The sequence below is a fragment of the Vidua macroura genome, chromosome 5 (genome assembly GCF_024509145.1).
Source record: "Vidua macroura isolate BioBank_ID:100142 chromosome 5, ASM2450914v1, whole genome shotgun sequence".
NCBI classification, from domain to species: Eukaryota; Metazoa; Chordata; class Aves; order Passeriformes; family Viduidae; genus Vidua; species Vidua macroura.
The window spans coordinates 31,267,163-31,288,211 of record NC_071575.1 but is presented as its reverse complement, the minus strand read 5'-3'; the positions used below and the strand labels follow the sequence as shown (position 1 = coordinate 31,288,211).

The following is a 21,049-nucleotide window of genomic DNA, read 5'->3' as shown; positions in this document are numbered from 1 at the left end:
GTAAACTTGGTATTTAGAAGGAACTTCTTTCCACCCAGATACACAATGTAAATTAACTGCCAGGAAAATTATAATGAAATGAAGGAGCATAAATAAAATGTACTAAGCTCAATAGGTCTGTCCTTCTTTTGTCTTCATTCTTTTTTACATCTGCTAGATACTACCAGTTTTCCTTGTTTTCCCACCCATCACCTTTACTTCTGGTGCAGTCCCCTTTCCTTGCAGTCTTGGTTATGTTGTCTTGTGTACTCTGTTACTCAGCTGTCTTTTAGCCTTGTCATTTCCCTACTGCAAATCCTGCTTCTCTTTTGTTCTTCTCTCATGTATTTTCAATTATTTCATTTAGCTTTCCTTCCCCTGTCCTCTCAGTGGCTTGCTGCAGTTACAGCAGTGTTATTCTGAGAGCCAGTGTCCCACAGCAAGACATCTGGGCCAGGAGAACTGGCAGCTCTAAGTGCCCCTTACTGGTCCTTTCCCTTGAGTTTTGTCTTTAAGTCAAAACAGCTCCTGCCAGCTCTCAGATTTCCCCTTTTTCTTGTTTTATCTCCCTTTTCTGCACCTCTTTCCTGGCCCCCATCAGCAGCTCAGAGCTCACCTGTCCCTCAGCACATTCTCTGCTGTTTTCTCCCCCTGCAGACCCACGGCTTTTCCCTGAGTGGCTGGCTGGAAAAACATCTTTGCCTGGCTGATTGCCATCATTTGTTAGCTCCTCTTTGGTTATGGGCACTGTCTTCATGTGTGTCTTCACTGCACTGCTGAAATACACATTCTTTGATCTGAGGCAGGACATGGTCAGGGAGTCTCTGCTGGGATGATAGCAGAGAAGAAGCTAGGAATGTGACCTCCTGCTGCTCCCTTGCCCAAAAAGCTGCACTAATGATGCTTTTGTCTCGTCTGGCATTTGAGACAGGTAGCATCCACTCTGTTCATTAGCATCCATGCTGGCAGGACACTGTGGAGTAATGGGAATCATGGATGCTGGATACCTGATGAAGAGGATGGTGGATACAGCCCCTGTACCCATGGTACCAGTCCCAGGCTGTTCTAGCCCAGGATAGCTGTGAACCTTAAATGCAGGACAGAGTTTGGCCAACCTCAGGCAGTCCTGGGATGGAGGATGTATGGCAGGAATCTGTAGGGAAAACTTGCATGGAGTCTGGTGGTAAAAGGAGTGGTACTCCCTCTGTGCTGATTTAGGAAGTTCCTATTCCTTGATGATGCTCTTTTTTTTTTGCACAAGGGTTATTGATGTGGGGCTATTCTGTGAAGAATATCACTGAGATAATACCCCCAAAATACCCTGTAAGCATTTCTGCACTGAAAAGTCAATGAACTGGGATATAAAGGCTGAGACTCATGGCAGGGAGAAAGTGGTGGTGAATAAGGTGAACAGATATCCTAATCTGGTTTAGCTTCTGGAGCCACTGTGGTGTGAAACTATGGCATAAGGTTGAAAAAAACACCTACCAAGAAGGACTTTTTGGAAACTTCAGCTGCCTAAATTTCAGCAGATGCCTGTTGAGCTTTGAATTTATTATATTCCTGGGAGAGGGGAAGGAGTTAATGAATTTTTAGATGGCTATTTTTTTTTTTTGTGGTAAATGTTCAGCTGTAATTTGACCATCTAATTCTGTCCTGAGAAATCTCTTGAAAGGTAACTCCCCAACACCTTATTGGAAACAAAATCTGAGAGTATTAAATCTGTTGAAGCAGTTGAGGGAGATTTTTTTTTTTAAATATAGCAAAGCAGTGATTTTTCCATATAATCCCTTTAGAAAAAAACTACGTTCCTGGGTTTTTTCGATAGTTTGTTTTAGCATATATATATATATATTTGTTTTAAATTTCACCTGAAAAAATGACCTGCTTTAAAGCAGATACCTTGCAAGAAAAAAAGGGAGCGCTCATACATAAGTGTTTGGCAGAGTTATAAGAAACTGAAGATAGGGTCTGACAGACCCACCTTGAAATTTCAACACTTTTCTACACATTTAAGATGCTGAGCAAAAGGTATACCCTTACATTACAGTTGGAAGAATTTTTTGTTCAAGTGCCATGAATCACCAGTGTACTCAAGCATGTGGTTAATCTTAAGAAACTATTACCTTTTAAAGTAATTATGTTTAAGTGCTTTATTAAATTGAAGCTACTGCCTTGTTTTATGTTGCAGTGCTGCTTTTCTGGAGCCTGTAGTAGGTCACAGTTTTTCTTTCAGTGACCAAGGAAATAAAAAAACATCTGGGTCATTTAAAAAGGTGATTTAAGACCTTGATCTTGCACATGCTTTAGACCTAAACTTAGTGAAGTTTGTTTGGTTCTGTAGGACCCATAGACAACTTATCAAATTCAAGACCATGCTTTCACAGCTTTTGACAATGTTTTACAGTACAGCCATCAAAGAATCAGAAATATGAAATAGACAACTTTCAGATTGCTCTGATTCTTACAGTAATTTTTTTAAGCAGATGAGCTGTTATCTCTGGGAATATAAAAGCCAATTTTCATTTACTCTCTCAGGGTGAGGTTACTAAGCTTCATACTGTCCTTCCCATGCCTTGATCTGCATGAATCACTGTCCTTACATTTAACATCATGCTCAGAGAGCATAAAAAATGTAATGGAGGGGGAAAAAAACCAAGATCATTGCATAATACCACTTTGGTGATTATTAATATTGTTGGAGGGACTGGTGCTGCTTTAGAAGGTGCTTCAGAGAAGGGGAACCTCCGCAGAAATGGGTATTTGTTGGATGTATCATTGCTGAAAATACTACAGGATGCTACAGCTGTTCACTCTAGTTCTTGCTGTTGTAAGAGGGGAATTGCGCTGAAGGGCTTCTGTTCTGATTTAATTATCTGGAAGCAGAGGTCACATGCAGAACTTTCAGTCTCCCTCTTATGGTGGAAAAAGGGGTTGAAGTAAGTGGGGTATTTGCTTTGCTGAATAAGTAGGCTAGGTAATGCATATCTAAATTGTTTGGCAGCATATGCATAGAAGGAATTTCATATCTGACTTCATATCTCTAGAGATGTCAGTGTCTCTACCAAGTAGAGTTGTGCTTTATTTTTTCACATTTCTGTTTGCAGAATTTTGTTGGAAGAAGATTCCATAAAACCTGTGACTTGGAGACATGCCAATGTTTTTGTCTAACTACAAAGCACCAAAGTCCATCTTTATTTAGAAATTTCCATTTTTCCTGATGTATTCCAACCTGTCTAAAGATGCATGTGATCAAAGCTCCTCTTTGCATCTCCTTCCCCCTGTCCACCACTTTTCTCTTAAAGCAGCCCAATTCTTGCTTGCACAGTGGTGGAGTTCACCTGATCTTTAATGCAGGTCTTGGTACAGCGCCCTTTGCAAAGACAGGTGCTCTGAATGGTTCATTCCTGCTCCTGATTTGGGATTTTCTGTGGGGTTTTCCCCAGGGCTCTGGTGGCATGGGCACACTGTGCTGCAGACCTAACCCAAAGCCCTGAGGGAGGCTATCTGCATTATTTGGCTACTAGAGGGCAGACACAAGTGGGACCCTCTGGCTTTTGCTTGGCTCGAATTCCTAAAGAAATGATTTTACCTCTATTCAGCTGGGAGTGTGCAGAGGTATTGAGTGCAAAAAACAAATGAGGGAAGGAGGGCTGCCAGGATTTCTCTGACCTGTGACTGTTTTGCTGTAAGAGTGAGCCAGGGAATGGGTGTAAGAGAGGAATAGACAACCTCAGGCTGTTGTCTGAAAGTAAAAACCTGAATACGAAAATGCTTTGGTTGGATATAGTCTGTTTCATTAGGGATAGAATATTTCACTTTGTGTAAATAGCAGCAGCTTGTTCTGTATACACCCAGTTTTACATTTAAGGAGATTATGATTTCAGAATGGAAGAACTTTTATAATACAGTTTTCTCAAAAGTTTTAACAGTGGAAACAACCCCATCAAATTGTTTATAGTATGATTCTTTCCTAGGAAGATACTTTTTTTGTGATTTGAGTAAACTCTAAGGTGTCATCACTGAAGTTTTGTATTAACAATCACATCTAGGTGTATATTAAATGTATTTATCTTCTTGATCCTTCTGGCACTTTTTATCCTTTCACTATCTGTTTTGAAATATTTTTTTTAAAAATCCTTTTCTTGGGGGAAGTGCAAGAACTATACTAAAAAAAAAATACCTGTTGACTGCATCACATGTGGTCTTATGGAGCAAAACCCGAAAGCTTCGGCTTTTATTCTAACTAGGAAATACACAGAAATCTAATTCAGGATAGCGACAGCAGTGTCATTAATTTTCTAGAACAGCTTAATGATACATTTTACCTTGAGTTAATACAGAAGTTTCCAATGCACATTTCTGAGTTCTTTCACTGGACTTTGCTGCACAAAAGCAAAAAAAGAGTTACTAGAAAAGAGTTACCAGAATATGTTCCTGTACTTGTTATGCTGAAAGGACAGTGATGTCTGTGAATATTAATGTTATGATTAGGTACTAATCATAATTTTGAGCTGTTTTTAAGACAAGTATTCTGGTAGTCTGTATGGAAGGCAACAGACAGCTGCTGTAGCCTGCTCCACAGCATCAGTCTTTATCCTGAGTCGGATAACATGATACAATTGCCTGAATTAGCCAGAGTCTGGACTCAAGGGCTGGGGGGACATGTTCTGGAAGGACTGGCATGTTTTCCTTAATGCTGCCATTCACTGAGGAAAGCCCCAGTGTTTGTAGCTGTGAGAGCACCTCAGTGGTCCTGTTTGCACACAGCATTTTCTGTCTGATGGAAAGGACAGCCTGTTGTCTTTAAAAATGTATTTTATTTGGGTGCTTTGGGGGCGTTCTGCAGCATCCAAAAGGCAAGTGAAAGGTTTGATTTATTTGGGTGCTTTGGGGGAGTTCTGAAGTGTCCAAAAGGCAGCTGAAATGTTTGAGTGTGAATGCTCCCAGAGAGTCCTGATGGAAATGGGCTCTGGCACAGCCAGGCAGAGGGATGTAGGGGAGGCTCTTGTGCCCTCAGGAATACAGCCTTGATTTGCTTACCCCATTTGGCTTGAACTTGCTAAAATAACTTGATCTTAAAGATGGGACCAAGCATGAAGAATTTCAGTCTTTGAACAAACTGTGAAATGGGAAAAATGGAAAATGGAAGGTGAGGTTGGAGTGCTTTAAAAGTCCATTTATGTAAGTAGTACAAATTGTAGTTTACTTCTACCTTTATCTGTCAAGTACACATGCAACATCTATGCTTAAGGCCATGCCAAGTATGAACACAACTATCAGAAGTCAGAAATATGCCACTGGGAAATTTAGTACATATTCTTATTATTGCTATTTATAAAATTAAGGAAAAAACATAATAGGAACAAACTTCATAAAACTGCAGAATTTGTATTTTATATTTTGCTTTTTAAACTATTAACAACATAGTGTTCCGCTGAAAACCTAGTATACCAAGAGTTTCTTCTTCAATAAACTTTATGATCAACAAGGAAGTAAAAAGACTTAAGGGAAATAAATACATGTCTTCTGGTCTGTGTTAGTCACTGACATAGTCTTTTCTATTATAGTATTTGAAGCAGGAGGGAGTGCTTTAAATGTTTCAACCCATTTAACTTTAATTGCTTGGTTTTAATAGACATTTGCTAACTAAAGGAGCCAAATTATAGCTTGAATTAGGCCTTACTAATCTTAATTAAAAGCTCTACTTTATAATCGGAAACAGCCTATATTTAAAACAGTTAGCCTTTCTTAAATGGCTTACTTTAAAATACTAACGCACTCTTACTAATAATTTTTTAGACTGAATACAGGTAACCATTATTTTCTTTGTATTGCACTTAATTTAAAATATCTCCTCCATGTGGTTTTGTGAAATCTGCTGGCTGTAAAATTGTTTGACTGGTGGGGGTGGGATTACTTTACTTTTCCTGTGGCGATTTGAAAACATGGTTCTGCCTTTGTTTTAAAAGTTTTCTGGGGTCACAAGTTACAGGACTAACATGTGAATCAATACAAACATTTGCTTCCTGCATTTGTCTGTCCTCAGGCAAACCCTTTTCAGTCACTTACAGCCATTAATAATACATCCTATAATTCATTTAGCTCAACATTGAAACTGGACTCAGGCACTTGATTATGGTCTCTGCACTCCTTTAGAGACCTAAATTTCAGAATAAATCAAGACTGTTGTGTTGGGAGGGAGGCAGGCCCTGGCTCTGTCTGTTGAGCATTTGGTGTATTAACAGAGCTCCTGTGCTTTTCAGGGCTGTCTGAAGAGGACAGAGAGTGGATTTTATCTTTCCAAAGGTGGATCTCAGTAGTAGAGATCAGCCCATTTCAACCATTTGCTTTGCTTTCTCTTTATGGTTGAGGGAGAGAAATTTCCTTCATGCAGTTTGCCTTGCATTATTGGAGACAAAAACAGGTCAGATAAATCATGTCCTGGAAATAAGAGTCTTCTTTCTGACAAGATGTGGGCATCTACAAAGTTGGATGAGGTGTATCAGGGCAAAGAGCCTGCATCTGTGAGATTCAAATTCCATTGAAATTAATGAAGAGTATTCTGTACTTGTGCTTTGAATTTAACCAGGACATGGTATTTTTAAGCTGTCATATTATCATTGGACCATGATGAAATTCATCATCCCAGTCTCAGTTTTATGTTTTTAATTCTTTAATTTAATTCTTTTTCTTAGTGCATCATACTCAGGAAGCACTGCTAGACTGTGTGATCATACCTTTATTTAATTTGCAAAGCTTTTAATTCAGCAGCTGAATCACCTACTTGCATGAACTAAACACAAATTAGAAGTCCTTCATATGCTGAGTCTACTAGACCTCTATATGCCCTTGGGAGAAAATTGCATAAAAAGTCACTTGTGCCAGTTATGGAGATGGGCAGACTTTCTTGAATGTCAGTTTTGTTTGCCTAGTTATCAGATCTTTGGAAATCCCCTAAAGCATTTTTTAGACGTTCTCCTTGTTGTCCAGTTAGTTTCATGTTCTGTGCTGATGGAATATACAAAGATTTTTAAATTATACCCAGTACAGGAAGGCAAAATCAGGACTCTTACAGTGGATGCTAAGTATCTGGTCCCTACCTATGTGTATTTATATTTTAATATCAAAAGTGTGTAAGCTGGCCAGACGGAGTTTGACTGAAAATCTGTCCAGCCTGATGTGCAGTCTCTGACAGTGGCCAACAGTGGATGCTTACAGTATATTATAAAAAAACATGAAAAGGAAGAATGCAGCTTGAGACTTAAAGACCTCCTGAGCCAGAAGTTTCATTCAAATCACTGTGTTTAATGACATCTGCAGAATAGCAATAGAAGATATGTATGTTTGCTTCTCCAGGTGTTCTGCAAAACTCACAGTGGTAGACAGGTGATTAGCTGTGCTCAGAATACTGGGAAAGAATTGTGCAGGAACAGGTAATTGTGTACGCCTGTCTCTTTGCAGCCTCCCATCTCATGTGGTTTAACAGGAACCTCACTGTGTTTCCCTACATAGGCAAACCCGGCAAATCTGAGTTTTTGGCTTGGCAACTAAAGGAAGGACTTTAGTCTTTGTCTTCAGAAGGACAGGCGTTCATACTTTTCTGAAAATGAGACTTCATTAAGGAGAGTCTCAAGTCAGTTGTGAAAAACTAATAGGTACTTTGAAAAGCTTGCCTGGATGTTTCAGGCTTCAGATGGCTGCACTGTTAAATCAGGTGCTGTGGGTCCACACCCATAACCCTATTATTTCATTTCTGAGCCTTTTACTGAGGCTGAAGTCCTGTATTATTTATGGGTGAGTTGACTAGTCAGGCCTTGCTGCCCTGTTTTCAGTGGATAACCAAGGATGTTTTAATGTGTCCTCTCCTGGAATTCTGTTTATGTATCTTAGAAATACTGTGAATATACACCAGAGACAGTGCTTAAACAGGGATTCTCTAGAAAGAAGCATGTGGAATTCATGAAGAACATTTAGACATCTCAAATGCCTAGTTTTATGTTGGATGTACTGTCCACTTAAACAAAAAAAAAAAAAAAAAACCACAAAACAAAAACAAACAGACAAAAAACCCCAAATTGTTTATTGGGTTGTTAATCAAGACTTTAGGCAAGACATTTCTGCATTTTGCTTATCTCTGCACAATAAAATAACATTGTTGTGAAATGCATCTCAGAAGAAATCATCTACATGAGAGTATTGGAAATAGTTCTACAAGACTAAACAATTATTCATCTAAACTTAGCCACTTTTATCTCTCTGCTGCTGGGGAGGAAGTCAGTGCAGCTTGACTTTCTGTGGTACATTCTGTCAAAAGCAGATTATTATTTGAATACTGCACAGAAATTGTAGGCATTCTTTGGTTCTCTCTACCTAACATTCTCCCCAGCATAATGAAAAAATGAATTGCTTGAAATTCCCAAAGGAAGATTTCCAGGCTATGAATACGAGCACTCTTCAATTTGCAGCAAATGCCCATCTTATTATTCCCGTATCTGCAGTTTCATCCTTTTTTTATTTAATAGTTTTAATGGAAGCTGTGTGTGCTTTGTAGTACAGGATATTTGAAAAGTGCAGCCAAATTGTCTGATTTTATGGCAAAGGTGAAATTGCATCCGTTTGCCCTATCTCCCTTTCTTGTCCAAACATCAGATATGAGCACAACTTATAAATGAAAATATTTGATGATTCACAGGTCAGCAGTGGTGTTTTTCAGATCTGAATGTTAAATTTCATCCTTAACAATTTTCCTGGACTTTCCTCACTACGAAATTGGTGTTTGTACAGCTTGGCCTGGCCTTATCTAACCCTCACTTACCTCATGTCCAGCAAAGATGAGTGTGTGACTTCATTAATTTCTGTTCCTGGTATTGCTTTCTTCTCTAGTTGCCAAACAGTTCAGGAAATGTTTTGAGAGTCTGGAAAGGGTAATGATGATGGAAAAACCAGTGGGTTGCCTGCTACTGTTCGCTATCTGTACATTTATGCCCCTGGTGAACAGTGGCTGCACATCCAAAGTCAAAAACCACTTACTTACCACTGTTTATGAAATTTTCTCTGTGATTATTTGTCTCTGGTGATAAATGGGGCTCTGGTTCACAAGACTAATTTCTGCTTGGCCTTTTCAAAGACTGAGAAGAGCCTACATCATAACTGCTGAATTCTCTTTGTGGATAAAATTTTAGAACTGTCAGCACATATCAGTAGGATTGTGTTCTCTGTTTCAGGAATCAAATAGCTGGAAACAAAAAATTGCATCAATGTGGTATTTGTTTGAAAATAAAACCCTTTTGCATTCATCAACTACAGCAACATCTAGGGCTTCTTGTTGATACTGGCCAGGTCCATGCTTTCAAAAAAAATGGAAAACATTCAGTCTGTACATCCAAGCAGAATTGCATGGCAGGTACTTTACATGCTGTGGAGACAGAATTGTTGTTAAGAAGCTGAGAGCGGCTGTGCCAGAATTCTGAGTTGTGCAGCAAAATTGCTAACTGTTTTGGCATCTTGAAAATAGCTCCACATTTCGTGATTGTATAGTCCTAATGGAGAAATCTTTTAGAGCTGTGAACTGTTTCAGGCAGTGCTTGTGTGTGCTCACATTTAGGGTATCATCATTATTATCATAGGTTTAGTAAGGTTTAACTTAATGGAAGTGAGATGCTGAAACACAAATCCGTAACAAGCTTAAATTTTCATTACAGGAACAAAATGTGACTTGATCATCTTAAACTCTTGAATAGTAACAAAATTTGTAGCCTAGTAACTTCTGTACCTTCTAGATGGTGCACAGAACTGAAAGGTGGTGGACAAAAATGAGTTTAAGCTTTTTTGCAAGACTATCTCAGATTAAAAAAAATGTACTGTAAATATTTGATGATTTCTATTCAGTTTAGTCTTCTCAGATCTTTTTGAAGTGAATGTATCAAGCTCATAAATGAGTTATGTAAATGGCTTAGTCTAGGGTCATCTCAACTAATTTTACTGTTTGTTTCCTAAAAATACCCACAGCTCTGCAAGAGACTCATAAGCAAAATTAACACCACTCTCCTGAAAACTTAAACTAAATACAAATCATTCATCTATATCTAGGCTGGATCACTGAAAGATTTTTTAAGAGAAGTCTTCTTAACACCGTAGAAAAGAGAAGGAAAATAAGAAATCCTCAGTACTATCTCCTGGATAAAAAGAGATGTAATGTGAAGTTTTGAATCTTGGAAATCAGGCAACATGCTAGTATTAATAAATTACTCTTACCAGAAGTACTTTGGAGTCTTAATTACCATGAGTGTGAGGGACTTCTTTTTCATTGAGTTTTAATGAATGAGCAATACTCTCATTTTTCAGTGCATTCCATGTGTGTTACAACCTTTTAACCATTATGTACGCCGTCCTAGACTGGATAAAGTAGAAAAACTTCTTCTGTAGGTAGAAAAACTATTTACAGCTAAACCAAGCCTGATAATTCTAAACCAAAGAAGGATCTGTGTTTTAATGAACCAAGTTACCACCCAGCCAGCTGCAGTTTAATGGGTGAGGAGTTACAGCCTTTATCCCGGTGAAGGACTGAGAGTGGCACTCCTTGTAGGCTGCTCTTTAATGTTGTCTGCAAACCAAAATGCTGAGAGGCCTTCAGATCATCAAGGATGTCGTTGGGGAATGGCATGAATTTGTCTGTATTCAGGGAATAGGTGGCAAAACAGAAGGCAGAGTTGGTTTCTGGGGCTTCATAAGTATTGGGTCTGGCAGGGAACACAAATTCATGGTTTCCCTGTGGATCGTGTTTAGAGGTAGCCACATTATTTCAGTAAATGTTGAAATGAAAGGCAGCCCTGAACAGGTGATTCCTTCATTGCAGGGCACACCAGCCGTACAAGGTAGAGCTGCTCTGTTCTCAGACAGATCATTTGTGTGAGACGGTCCTGCCAGGTTTTGCAGGCTGGCAAGATTAATATCTGATATACATCTTGCACAGAGTAGGAAGTTTGACCAAGTGATACAGGATGACAGGAAGCCCTGTATTTTACAAATCTTGCATGATATAAATCACTTTATATCCCACAAGTGGTTAACCAGCACAGCAGAGTAGTTTTCAGCCAGGAGTCTGCAGTAGCCCAAGGACTACTGCTAAAGTACAGGTGGGAAAAATAGTTTGAAAAGGTAAACCTCCTGTCAGAAGATGTAAATTTGCTAAAGGAGTGTTTCCACTTCTGCTGGGAAACATACTAGTTCCTCATATCCAAGAAGGTTGAAAAACACTGCTCTGTAGCCTCTCATACATTTGTGGCTTTTTCAGCCTGAAACTGAGGAAGTGTCAGTCTGCCAGGGACTGAGGAAGCATGTGCTCTATGATACCAAGAAATCTTCCATTTGGCAGTGTACATTCTGCCACTGACTTGTTCTGAAATGGGCCAGAAGCAACCTTTTGTTCCCCCAAATGAAGGGCCACATTAAAAAAGTTAATATTCATTCACTGATAGGTAATAAAGAAATTTACTTCAGAATTGAAGGCTGGGATTTTTTTTTCCCTTTGTCAGTGGACAGACATTTAGAAATGAAATGCAAGTAGGTTTGGAGATAAGCAATCTGAGAATGAGATGCCTGCAGAGTCTGAGGAAAAAGTAGGTGAATTATATCTGTATCAATGAGCTGATTTCACTACTTGAAACATTCTTCTCAAAATTGATAGGTGCATATTTGAATTTAAAGATCTAGGAACAACCTCCTGCCATGACTTACTGAAACAATTATCATTAGGATGCATGCACACCAGCAGTGTCAGTCAGGACACAGATATACTCTCCCATTAGATGGCCAAGAACTTCAAAGATTTGATGTAGAATCAGACATCTCCCATTATATTAAAAGAGGGAATTGGGGTGCAAATGGCTGTGATTTAGAAGTGGTGGGAAAAAATGCTGTCAAATGTCATGTTTCACATTCCTAACAGCTTGTGAACAGGAAACCTCTCTGCTTGAGCTTGTTGGGCATGGCAGCTACTAAATAAAGACAGACTCTAAAATTGTTATGTGCTCTGCAGGTATCCATCTTTATTTGGGTATCTCACTTGAGCTTCAAAGAACTTGCAGCCAATCTGTTTAAATATCAATTAAGACAAATGTCAAGCTGCTCCAAGTTCTAATCAAGGGTTCAAGATGCTGAATGCAGGATTACAGTTATTTTGGGTTTATCTAGGGAAAAAAAAAAAAAAAACCTATTTACTATAAATGAAGCTGGAATGGTCCCAAATAAGTTTCCATTGTGCTAGTCGAAATGGCAAATGTCACACAGGGGTAATATTCATACATTAATAGAACATATAATGTTCCCTAGGGAAAGAACTCTGCTTAATTATTTTTTTCCCATAAATGATTCTAGCTCTCCAAAGGTTTCAGGCACCCAGAAGGTACTGTAGGTAAAAAGCTCTGTAAAACCCCAATGTTAATGCAGTAGGAAGACTTGCCAATTAAGCAGTCAGAAACTCTGTAAGTGTGCCACATCACCTATTTGATCTCCTCCCTGTTCCTGTTGCTGGGGTGTTGTGTATGCCACCATACAGGGTATTTAGGTGGCTGGCAAGTGACACCAAATGCATGCAGAATCTCAGCTTTGAGTTTGTAAGTTACTTTTTTTCCAGTATTTTTGCCTATTTCTTACTTCACTGTACTTCAGTGATAACTTTCCAGTGGCAAGGTACATGTGGACTGAGGCAGGAATACCTGCCCTGAACATCAGGCATCCTCAGAGAAGGAATCAAAGGGGTATGTTCTTGTGTCTGTTGTCACTTTGATTGGCATATCAATGTCCAGCCACTAAAAATGTTCTTTCCACTCTTCAAACTCATAGTTTAAATGAGGAGGGAAATGCACAGGAAAGAGAACAGTGACAGGAAATGGAGGAAGGGAAAGTGAATTTAGGAAAAATGTAAGGAAGGGAGTTTCTAGACACCATATTTCTTGTTGATGAATGAAGAATGGGATGGTTATTCACCAAAAATGTGAGATACAACCATTCAGCTACTGCAGAAATTTCGGATTTTCGTCATCTATTGCCTTGTTTCATTTATCAACATGTGAGCTAAGTCAGCTTACAGCACTGGGTGCTTGATACTGTCTTGTCACATGTGTTTTTAAATGTGACTCGTTAATTCTCTTTGTATGATGCACAATAGTCGAAGATCATTAGCTAAAACGTGGAAAGTAGCAAGTGCTAAACACACCTACATTTTCTGCAGCTGATAAACTCAGCTCAGTTAGTTCATCACCTCCTTAGAGAAGGACTGGTGTATCTGAAAGCTCTTTTTCCCCAGCCAGTGAGAGTGAGTCCTGTAAGACCATCCATTCTCTGTGTGACTTGAAAATTTGATTCATGCTTGCTGTACACAGTATAAGAGGGAAAAAAATTACAGACACAGGGCAAAATAGGGATCATTAATAGTTGTCTCTGTGCTGTCTTTAAAATTAGAAGGTAATAATTGTGGTTAGGGGAAAAATTATGAAATTATATTAAAATAATATTAAATTTTTAAAAGTCCTATCTACAGGCAGTGATAAATGTGATGATGTCTCATCTGTCTTTCAGATGTATCCTAAATGCTTTTAGGCAAGAGACTTCTAAATATGAAACTGTTCACACTTTAAAAATGTGTGTGTTTTTTGACCAGCTGGACATACCTTTACATAGTTTGGTTTGTATTCCATTTCCCCCCACTTCTTTCAGATAATTTAGCAAGATATAAAGCATGATGAACTTCGTGTTTAGCCATCACAGAAGGAAAAGAAACAAAACTGCTATAGAGTACTTTGTCTTTTCTAGAAACTGGATGAAATGGCTTCCAGAAAAACAGCACAACAATACCACAGATTGTATCCAAATCATGTCCACTAAACTGGCATGGCCTTTTCATTTTATTGCCAGTTTAATTCTTGGAAACAGGGGCTTGTGACATTTTTGAAGGAAGTTGTAAAATGGAATTTTTTTTGCTTTGTGGACGCACTAATGGGAAAAACATGGGAGAGGCAGTACCCATAGTGGAAAGGCTCTTGAGGGATTTACACTGAAAAAAAGCTCATGTTAAACAGTGTATTGTACCTGTTCTTTTTCCTTCTCCACTGAGAAACATCCGGCTGCTCTTTCTGAATTTACCCTGTTCCCAGCCTAACCACCCTTGACCTTGCCTCTTAGAGAAGTCCTAATGGCTATCAAATTTTACAGTTTTATTTGGCACAAGCATCTTGAAAACATCATGGCAACTTGAAAACTGTAAAAACTGCACTCTGTATTCCTCTGATTCATTAGATTGTAACATTTACAAGGTCACGGCATCTAAAGAATAAAGATGTTAACATTTATGAGTCAAAAAAAAAATAAAGTATCACAAGAAGGACCAGATGTAACAAATAATTTGTCTTATAGAAAAAGTGATTTAACAAGCTTTCCGTGGAAAGAGATTTTCAAAAATGGACTTTGCTCTAAATGTGAAGAGGTTTTTGGAGTAGAAATATTGAATGAGTCTTGGTATGTCAATATTTTCTTCATAAAAGTTGGACTTGGAGTAGATGCTGAATTCTGATACCACAAAACAGATGGAAATGGTATTTCATCAGGTCAGATTTAGTGAAATTGATAACTGATCACATCTTACCACCCAATTCTTCATACTTGGGTTAGATTTTACAAATTTTGAGAGTAGAGCAGATTTCAAATGTGTGTAAATGTGCTGATGCTAAACTCTTTGTAAGAATCTAACATGTTTAGTATTGTTGCTTAGGTTGAGTGTTTTCCTGAGAGCTGAACTTCTGGCAAATTTCACCTGCACTTCACCAGAATGGTCTTTAACCTATATTTGAGCTTTTTTCCTGGCCTTTAGATCTGGAACTGGTTCCCTTCTTAAGGAAAGTGCAATTTGATATGGGAAATACAAATGCCTTAGGTTCAGGTTGTCCAGGGTGTGATGTATTTCTGCTACACATATATTAAATGTAGACTCTGCCAAAGAATATACATAAATATATAAATATTCCCATGTAGTTTTTACTTATTTTCATGGCTTTTGCAGTCTCAAACCCAGTTATGAAGAAGAATAAGATGCTGATCTGACTGTGATCCAGGACTTGAATTTGTTTGTAATTCTTGTCAGTGTGCATGTAACTTCACTTCTGCCTGTTTCCTTTGAAGTAGTGGTGTCAGTGCCACGCTGCTGTTCATTCTGAATTGGAAATGGGAACAAAAAAATTCAGTGCTGATCCTGTCTCACATATCTCTCTACTGTGAATCCCAGAAAATCTTCCTGGCTTCACTAAGCCAGTGGCAAAAATTGCAGGATTGGGTTTTCATCTCAGGCTGTTTTATCTTTGGATTTTACAAGGTTACTTTCTTTCACAAGCATTTGAGATCAAGCTTGCTTGAAGCTATGCAATGAGGAAGACAGTTCTGCTCTGTAAATCTCTTCTTAGTTGTGTAGGATTTAGAACCTAGGGGTGGGCCTTTTTTTTCCTGTATTTTTCTGTGAATATGAGGATAGTGCATTAGCCCTAGGAGGAACAGTGACCAAAACTCAATAAAGAATCAATAACATTTTTGACAGCTCTTAGTAGAGAAGCCATAAAAGTGAAAAATATTACTACATGGAAATATGGGCTCCAGCATCTTGCAGTATTCTTTGCTCCGTAATAGCTGTGGATAAGCAGGCAAGATGCTGTTGTTGCAGATCTGTAGGATGACATTTTTTAGCAGAAGACACTGATAAAAGAAAATTTTGCATCTGATATGCTTTGCCCTCTGTAGGGGCTAGCAGCAACCCCTCTTCAAGCAAGAAGGTAAAGTGCAGTTTCTTTCCTGTCAAGTTTGTAAGGGCAATGTTATTTACTGTCTCCACAGTGCCTTTTTGGCAGTATTTGGTTTAAAGCAGTTAGATAAAGGAAGATGAATATCAAATTTTTCTTTCTTTAGATACTGAAGAAATACATGGCTTCAGGCATCAAGATGTACTTACAAAGATTTTAGTATTTATTTTTGTAGCTATTTAATGGATCCAGCTTCTCATGAGATATTGTACATCTGCATAATGTACCTGCACAATTGCTTTTGTTTGTAGTTCTGTAAATTAGAAGTTGATGTGGGCAGACAGCTTTCTTTGGCTATTTATTTTAAAATGTCCAAGCACGTAAATGACTCCTTTCAAAGTCAATTGAAGTTTTTGTTTACTAAATTGGCTCCAGATCTTGCACTTATATTGCTAGTCAAGAAATACTTTAAAATGGACACAGATTTTATTCAATCCCACGCCTATTTTGAACATCTTCTGTTGCATTGTGAGTGTTGGGATCTGTGGCCTTGACAGATGCCAAGATAAAAATTGTGTCAATGCACACTTTCCCATTTTCTACAGAAATCTCTGGAATTCAACACTAAACACTGAATTTGGCTCATTGACTTCCAGGCCTCAGTCATTCTTCCTTTTGCATGTTAATAGCCATAAGGCTATTTGTGACAGTTTAGCTGTGACACTCATCCAGAATTCATCAAATCCATGCAGGCATTTGCTTTGATTTCAGTAGCTGTGCCCATGATGATCTGTAGCTGTGCAGACAAAGTTTGTTGCATGTGTTGGAATGATTTTTGGACATTCAGGAACTTAATTAATTGCAAATAATGCAATGAAGAGTGGGAACTAATTTTTCTGGAGGTAGACTTTTTACTTTCTTGGCATAAATTCTGTGCCACCTTCTAGGAGAGCTGGAAAAGATGATAAGCACTTAGTAAATTCATGACACTGCCGAAAATGTTTGGACAAAATGGGAACCAGGCATTTTGCAACTTCCTCGTTGTTTTACGGTTTGGTTTGTCTTGTGGACATTAGTTGTTGCACGCTGCTGTGTCTTCTATTCTCTGCTGAAACAGAAAGCTGAAATGCTGTGATATGGGAAGCAGAAGAATTTGATTCTTGTTTTATTTTGAACATTTCATAGTTGTATGTGCATCTGGAAGAGCTGCTTCTCTGCAGGGTGACATTGTGAGGCTTATGAGAGTTCCATCTCTTTGTGGCAGAATACACAAATTAAACAAATCCTGGGGCAGGGTCAATTTCACTTCTAATAATGAAAGAAGAATCAACCCCATTATGTATAAGGGAAATACAGGTCCTATCAAACTAAAACTAATAAAGTCACTTAAATTCAAATTCTCTTCCTATAACTGAAATACAAGGACTGTAAATTATAGCATGTCCTCGTGGTAACATATCCTCAGATTTTCTCAGACACTTGTCTAGGGTTTTTTTTTTTTAAAGGTAAGAACCCTTCAAATGTTTGCATTGCATAATAACTGCAGTTCCATGGAGTGGGTGGTCTTTACCTAACACCACTGCTCCTTGAGGAGGCCAGTAGCAGAGCATGGCTGTGTTCCCTAGGGATGTGCTCAATGAGTTATTTCCAGATGGTAACAAAAAGATTCACCTCTGCTTTCCAGAAAGAATTAGGATCTAGTTTCCAAGCCTCTTTCACCTTGGTAAATAGCTGAACCAGTACAGTTACTGGTACTAGTACACCCAAGTAAACAAGTGTCTATTTACCTCTTTTTTTCCTGATCATTTTTTTACTTGAAAACTTTTGAAACAAGCAGTGGATTTTTGAGATTTTTCTGAACTGGCTCCAGAAAGAGATGATCAAAATTATTTTGCCAGCATCTGAGGATATCCTTACATCCAGCCCTGGGATTGGGAGTTGCTGTCTTTCTTGAATACACTAAGCTCAAATAGGTTCTTGGCAGGCTGTGTCAGTACTTAAAATGTTTCTTCACCTTCTTAATCATTTTCGTGCATTTAATTCTTGTCTGAGACTACCACAATTCTTGCCATTGTAGTACAACATGAATTTAATTTCTCTTGGAGTGGAAATACTGCCATTCTCTTTTAAGGTGATTTCTTCACTAAACACCCCAAGAGTTCCCTATCTGAACAGCTGGAATTTAAGGAATCGAAAACTTCATAAGTATTTTGCCGGTGTAGACAAAACTTCAGGTTTCCCTTTGAGAAACTTTGCAAATTCATCAGTAGATGCACCTACATGCATCACAATTTTATGGTTGAATACCTACATTTATTTTTTAACTCTTGGTTTTAGTTTTTGTGTTTGTTTTTGTCATGGTAATTCCTTCATGATGAAAGACAATATTAAGAGACTAAATGCTAAAAATGTTAAGGATAGTTGAAGCTACAAAATTAGCAGGGAAAGCTCAATTTCTCAGAGGTGTTTAGAGCTGAGATTTTGATTAACACCCAATTCTATCAATTATAGGAAAAAAAGAATTACAAGATATGACCTACCCAAAAGGAAATGAACACAGATGGCCCCTGCAAATTTTGAGGCTTACAACAGACAAAATGAAGAGCAAGGATGCAGGTTTTATGTGATTGAATGTATTCCTGTTACTTCTACTCTACATTAAGCTTATTACGGAAGCAATATTCTGGCATGTCAGATGTAGCATTCTGTCCATAAATTACAGTTGTTGCACACTGAGGCATTCTTTAAAGAATGTCTTCCTCCAGGTAAAAGAGAAGATGGAGTGGTTGTCGCATTGTTTGCATTTCTCTTGGCAGTTGGAGCTTCAAAAATGTTCAACATTTGGACTTTGTAGGCTTTGTGCAAATTTTTGTGAGGTTTTTGTGTTTGTGGGGTTTTTTGTTTGTTTGGCTTTTTAGGGGGGGAGAGAGAGGATGTGGTTTTTTTGGTGTGTTTTTGCTTTGGTTTTTTTGGAAACATAAATACACTAGTCTTAGCCCCTTGGTTTTTTTGCTAGTCATACTGGAGATAGAAATTCTAATCAACCTGCCAGGTGAAGCTTTTAAATAGTTATGTGGGTTTTGGAGAGAAGAAACACAAAAAAACCCCACAACATGGCTCTGAAAAGGAGATAGAATATTTGGTTCCACTTCTAGTTTTATACAGCTATTGGGGTGCAAAAGGGAGAAATAATATTCTAATCCTTTTGCAATATTACTTGTGTCTCGAACTCTTAAGAGAATGAGATGAAAAGAATCTGTTTCTTTTGCTATTTTTGTGGTTTCTGTATCTGTTGCGTTACCTTTTCCATAAACTTGAGTATTTGTATTGCATCATCACTATGTGCTGCTAATCACAGTACAGCTTTCTAGAAATAACAATTATATAAGGGGCAGTCATTCAAAAGGCTTCACATTTCTTTGTTATTTATTTGTCGCCTTTCAAGGCTCTCCCAATGCTTATTTAAACAAATAGTACTGTTTGATTCATTGTTTGGAAATAAATGGAATTAATTGCTCGACCCTTGGCAGTCTGATGCTGAGGAACATAAAAGATGGTAACAGGTTCTTCTGAATTCCCTCTTCTGAAAAGACTCATTGCTGGATAAAAGTTAAGAACAAACCTTGAAATGAAGATGCCATTTTTTCTGAGCGTCCTGAGGGGAACACCTGAGATACCTGACATGAAAATCCTGTTAGATGCTTTTTGACTTGGCCTGTTAAAATATGGCATTACTGTAGAGCTCTCTTTTTGTCCCTGTAGCCTGTAGAGAATGACAGGAAGTTTCTGGAAGTGTTCATGAATGGTTGTGGAAGCTGCAAATTTCTGCTGAGTGGAAACCAGACTGTAACATTTTGGGAATATGCACCCAGGCACACGGAGCTGTGGCCTAATGAGAGCAGCTTCTCAGAGACTGCATTGCAGGTTGTTTGGAATGAGTACTTGCCTTGCTGGTTCTTGTTTTCAAGAAAAATCACAGACTGCTCTTTTTGCTCTCATACTGGACTTGGAAGGTAGAGCACAACCACAGGCTGTGCTGAGTGGGCGCTTGCACAACTCATGGATGGAAATTGTTAGTAAAACATGAGAACCTTCTGAAAAAGAGCAGTGCTTTAAAGACTAGGAAATTTATCTTTAAGCAGCAGGTTGTATTTTTGTTTGGAAGATCCTTTCTCCAGCTTCCTGTTTCTGGCATTGCTGTGGTGCCAAATGCTGAGTTATGAAATAGCCAAGTGGTTTTTCAGATAAAGCCAAGACGGTCATTCCATTTTCAAGCTGCTGAGGAGGTTGTACAAGAGGGACTTCAGAGCTGTTGGAGGCAGGTGGATGGAGACTTGAAGAATTCTGAGTTTAAGGTAGATTTTTGGGAGAGGCCAACATGAGGGAGAAGACTTGCAACAGAACTTGGGAGAAGCCTGTCCCTGCTCTCTCACAGGTTGTGTGAGGAGAGACAAACCCAGCCAACCTCAATCTAAGGACCGGAAGTGGTGAAGGCACTGAGTGGCTGAGTCTGAGGTGGCTCTTCAGAGGAGTCTGATTTTCCCCTAACCATGTTGTCGTCTTTGGATTGCATTGGGTATGATACCAAGTAGCAAGAGCTTTTCATGGAGTACTTTTAAAAGGAAACAAAAAAAAGAGAGAAAATCTGTGTGAACGTGAACCTCATTCAAAAAAATGTCAATCACCTCTGCAATGGAAGGCACATTTGAAATGTAATGCTGGGGTAACTGATATTCTAACAGGTGGTTTTCTAAAAGGATAACTACATCTGTTTATCATGTGCTGCCTAACTTAGGGAGATTAGCTGTTACCAGAAATTTAGACCTGATACTTACCAAGTCATGATGCTATCTTTAATTATTTATGTATTTTTAGTTGGTTGATCTGCACGACTTAATTATTCACAAGAGTGACTGTGATACTGATGTTCCATGTATAAGCCAAAATACAGTTTGCAAAAAGAAGAAAGTTTGCGTTTTCTAGAATGTATGAGGGAGGGAAGATCATGACAGGATTGTCTGTAATTGAAGCAGAATCCATCTCTCATATTTTATGATCCTATTTAAGGTACCTCTGTAAGACCAGTGTGAAAAAACCCCAAACAATTCTATCATATCTTCTGAGAATAAAATACTGATTTTTTGTGGTTCTTGTTGTATGTGGATTAATACAGAAGATTATAGTTTTTTTTGTTATGAAAGGTATACTTTTGTCTCATGCCATATTGATAGTATGCTTCATATAGTTGTTACAAGTCAGAGGTTTCACTCATTCTCTGCTCAATT

General features: G+C 38.4%; 1 protein-coding gene across 1 annotated transcript in view; it reads left to right on the top strand.

Annotated features, from left to right (window-relative positions):
- Nucleotides 1–21,049, top strand: part of SCUBE1 (signal peptide, CUB domain and EGF like domain containing 1) — a 191,003-nt gene that overhangs the window by 9,108 nt on the left and 160,846 nt on the right. The window lies entirely within an intron of this gene.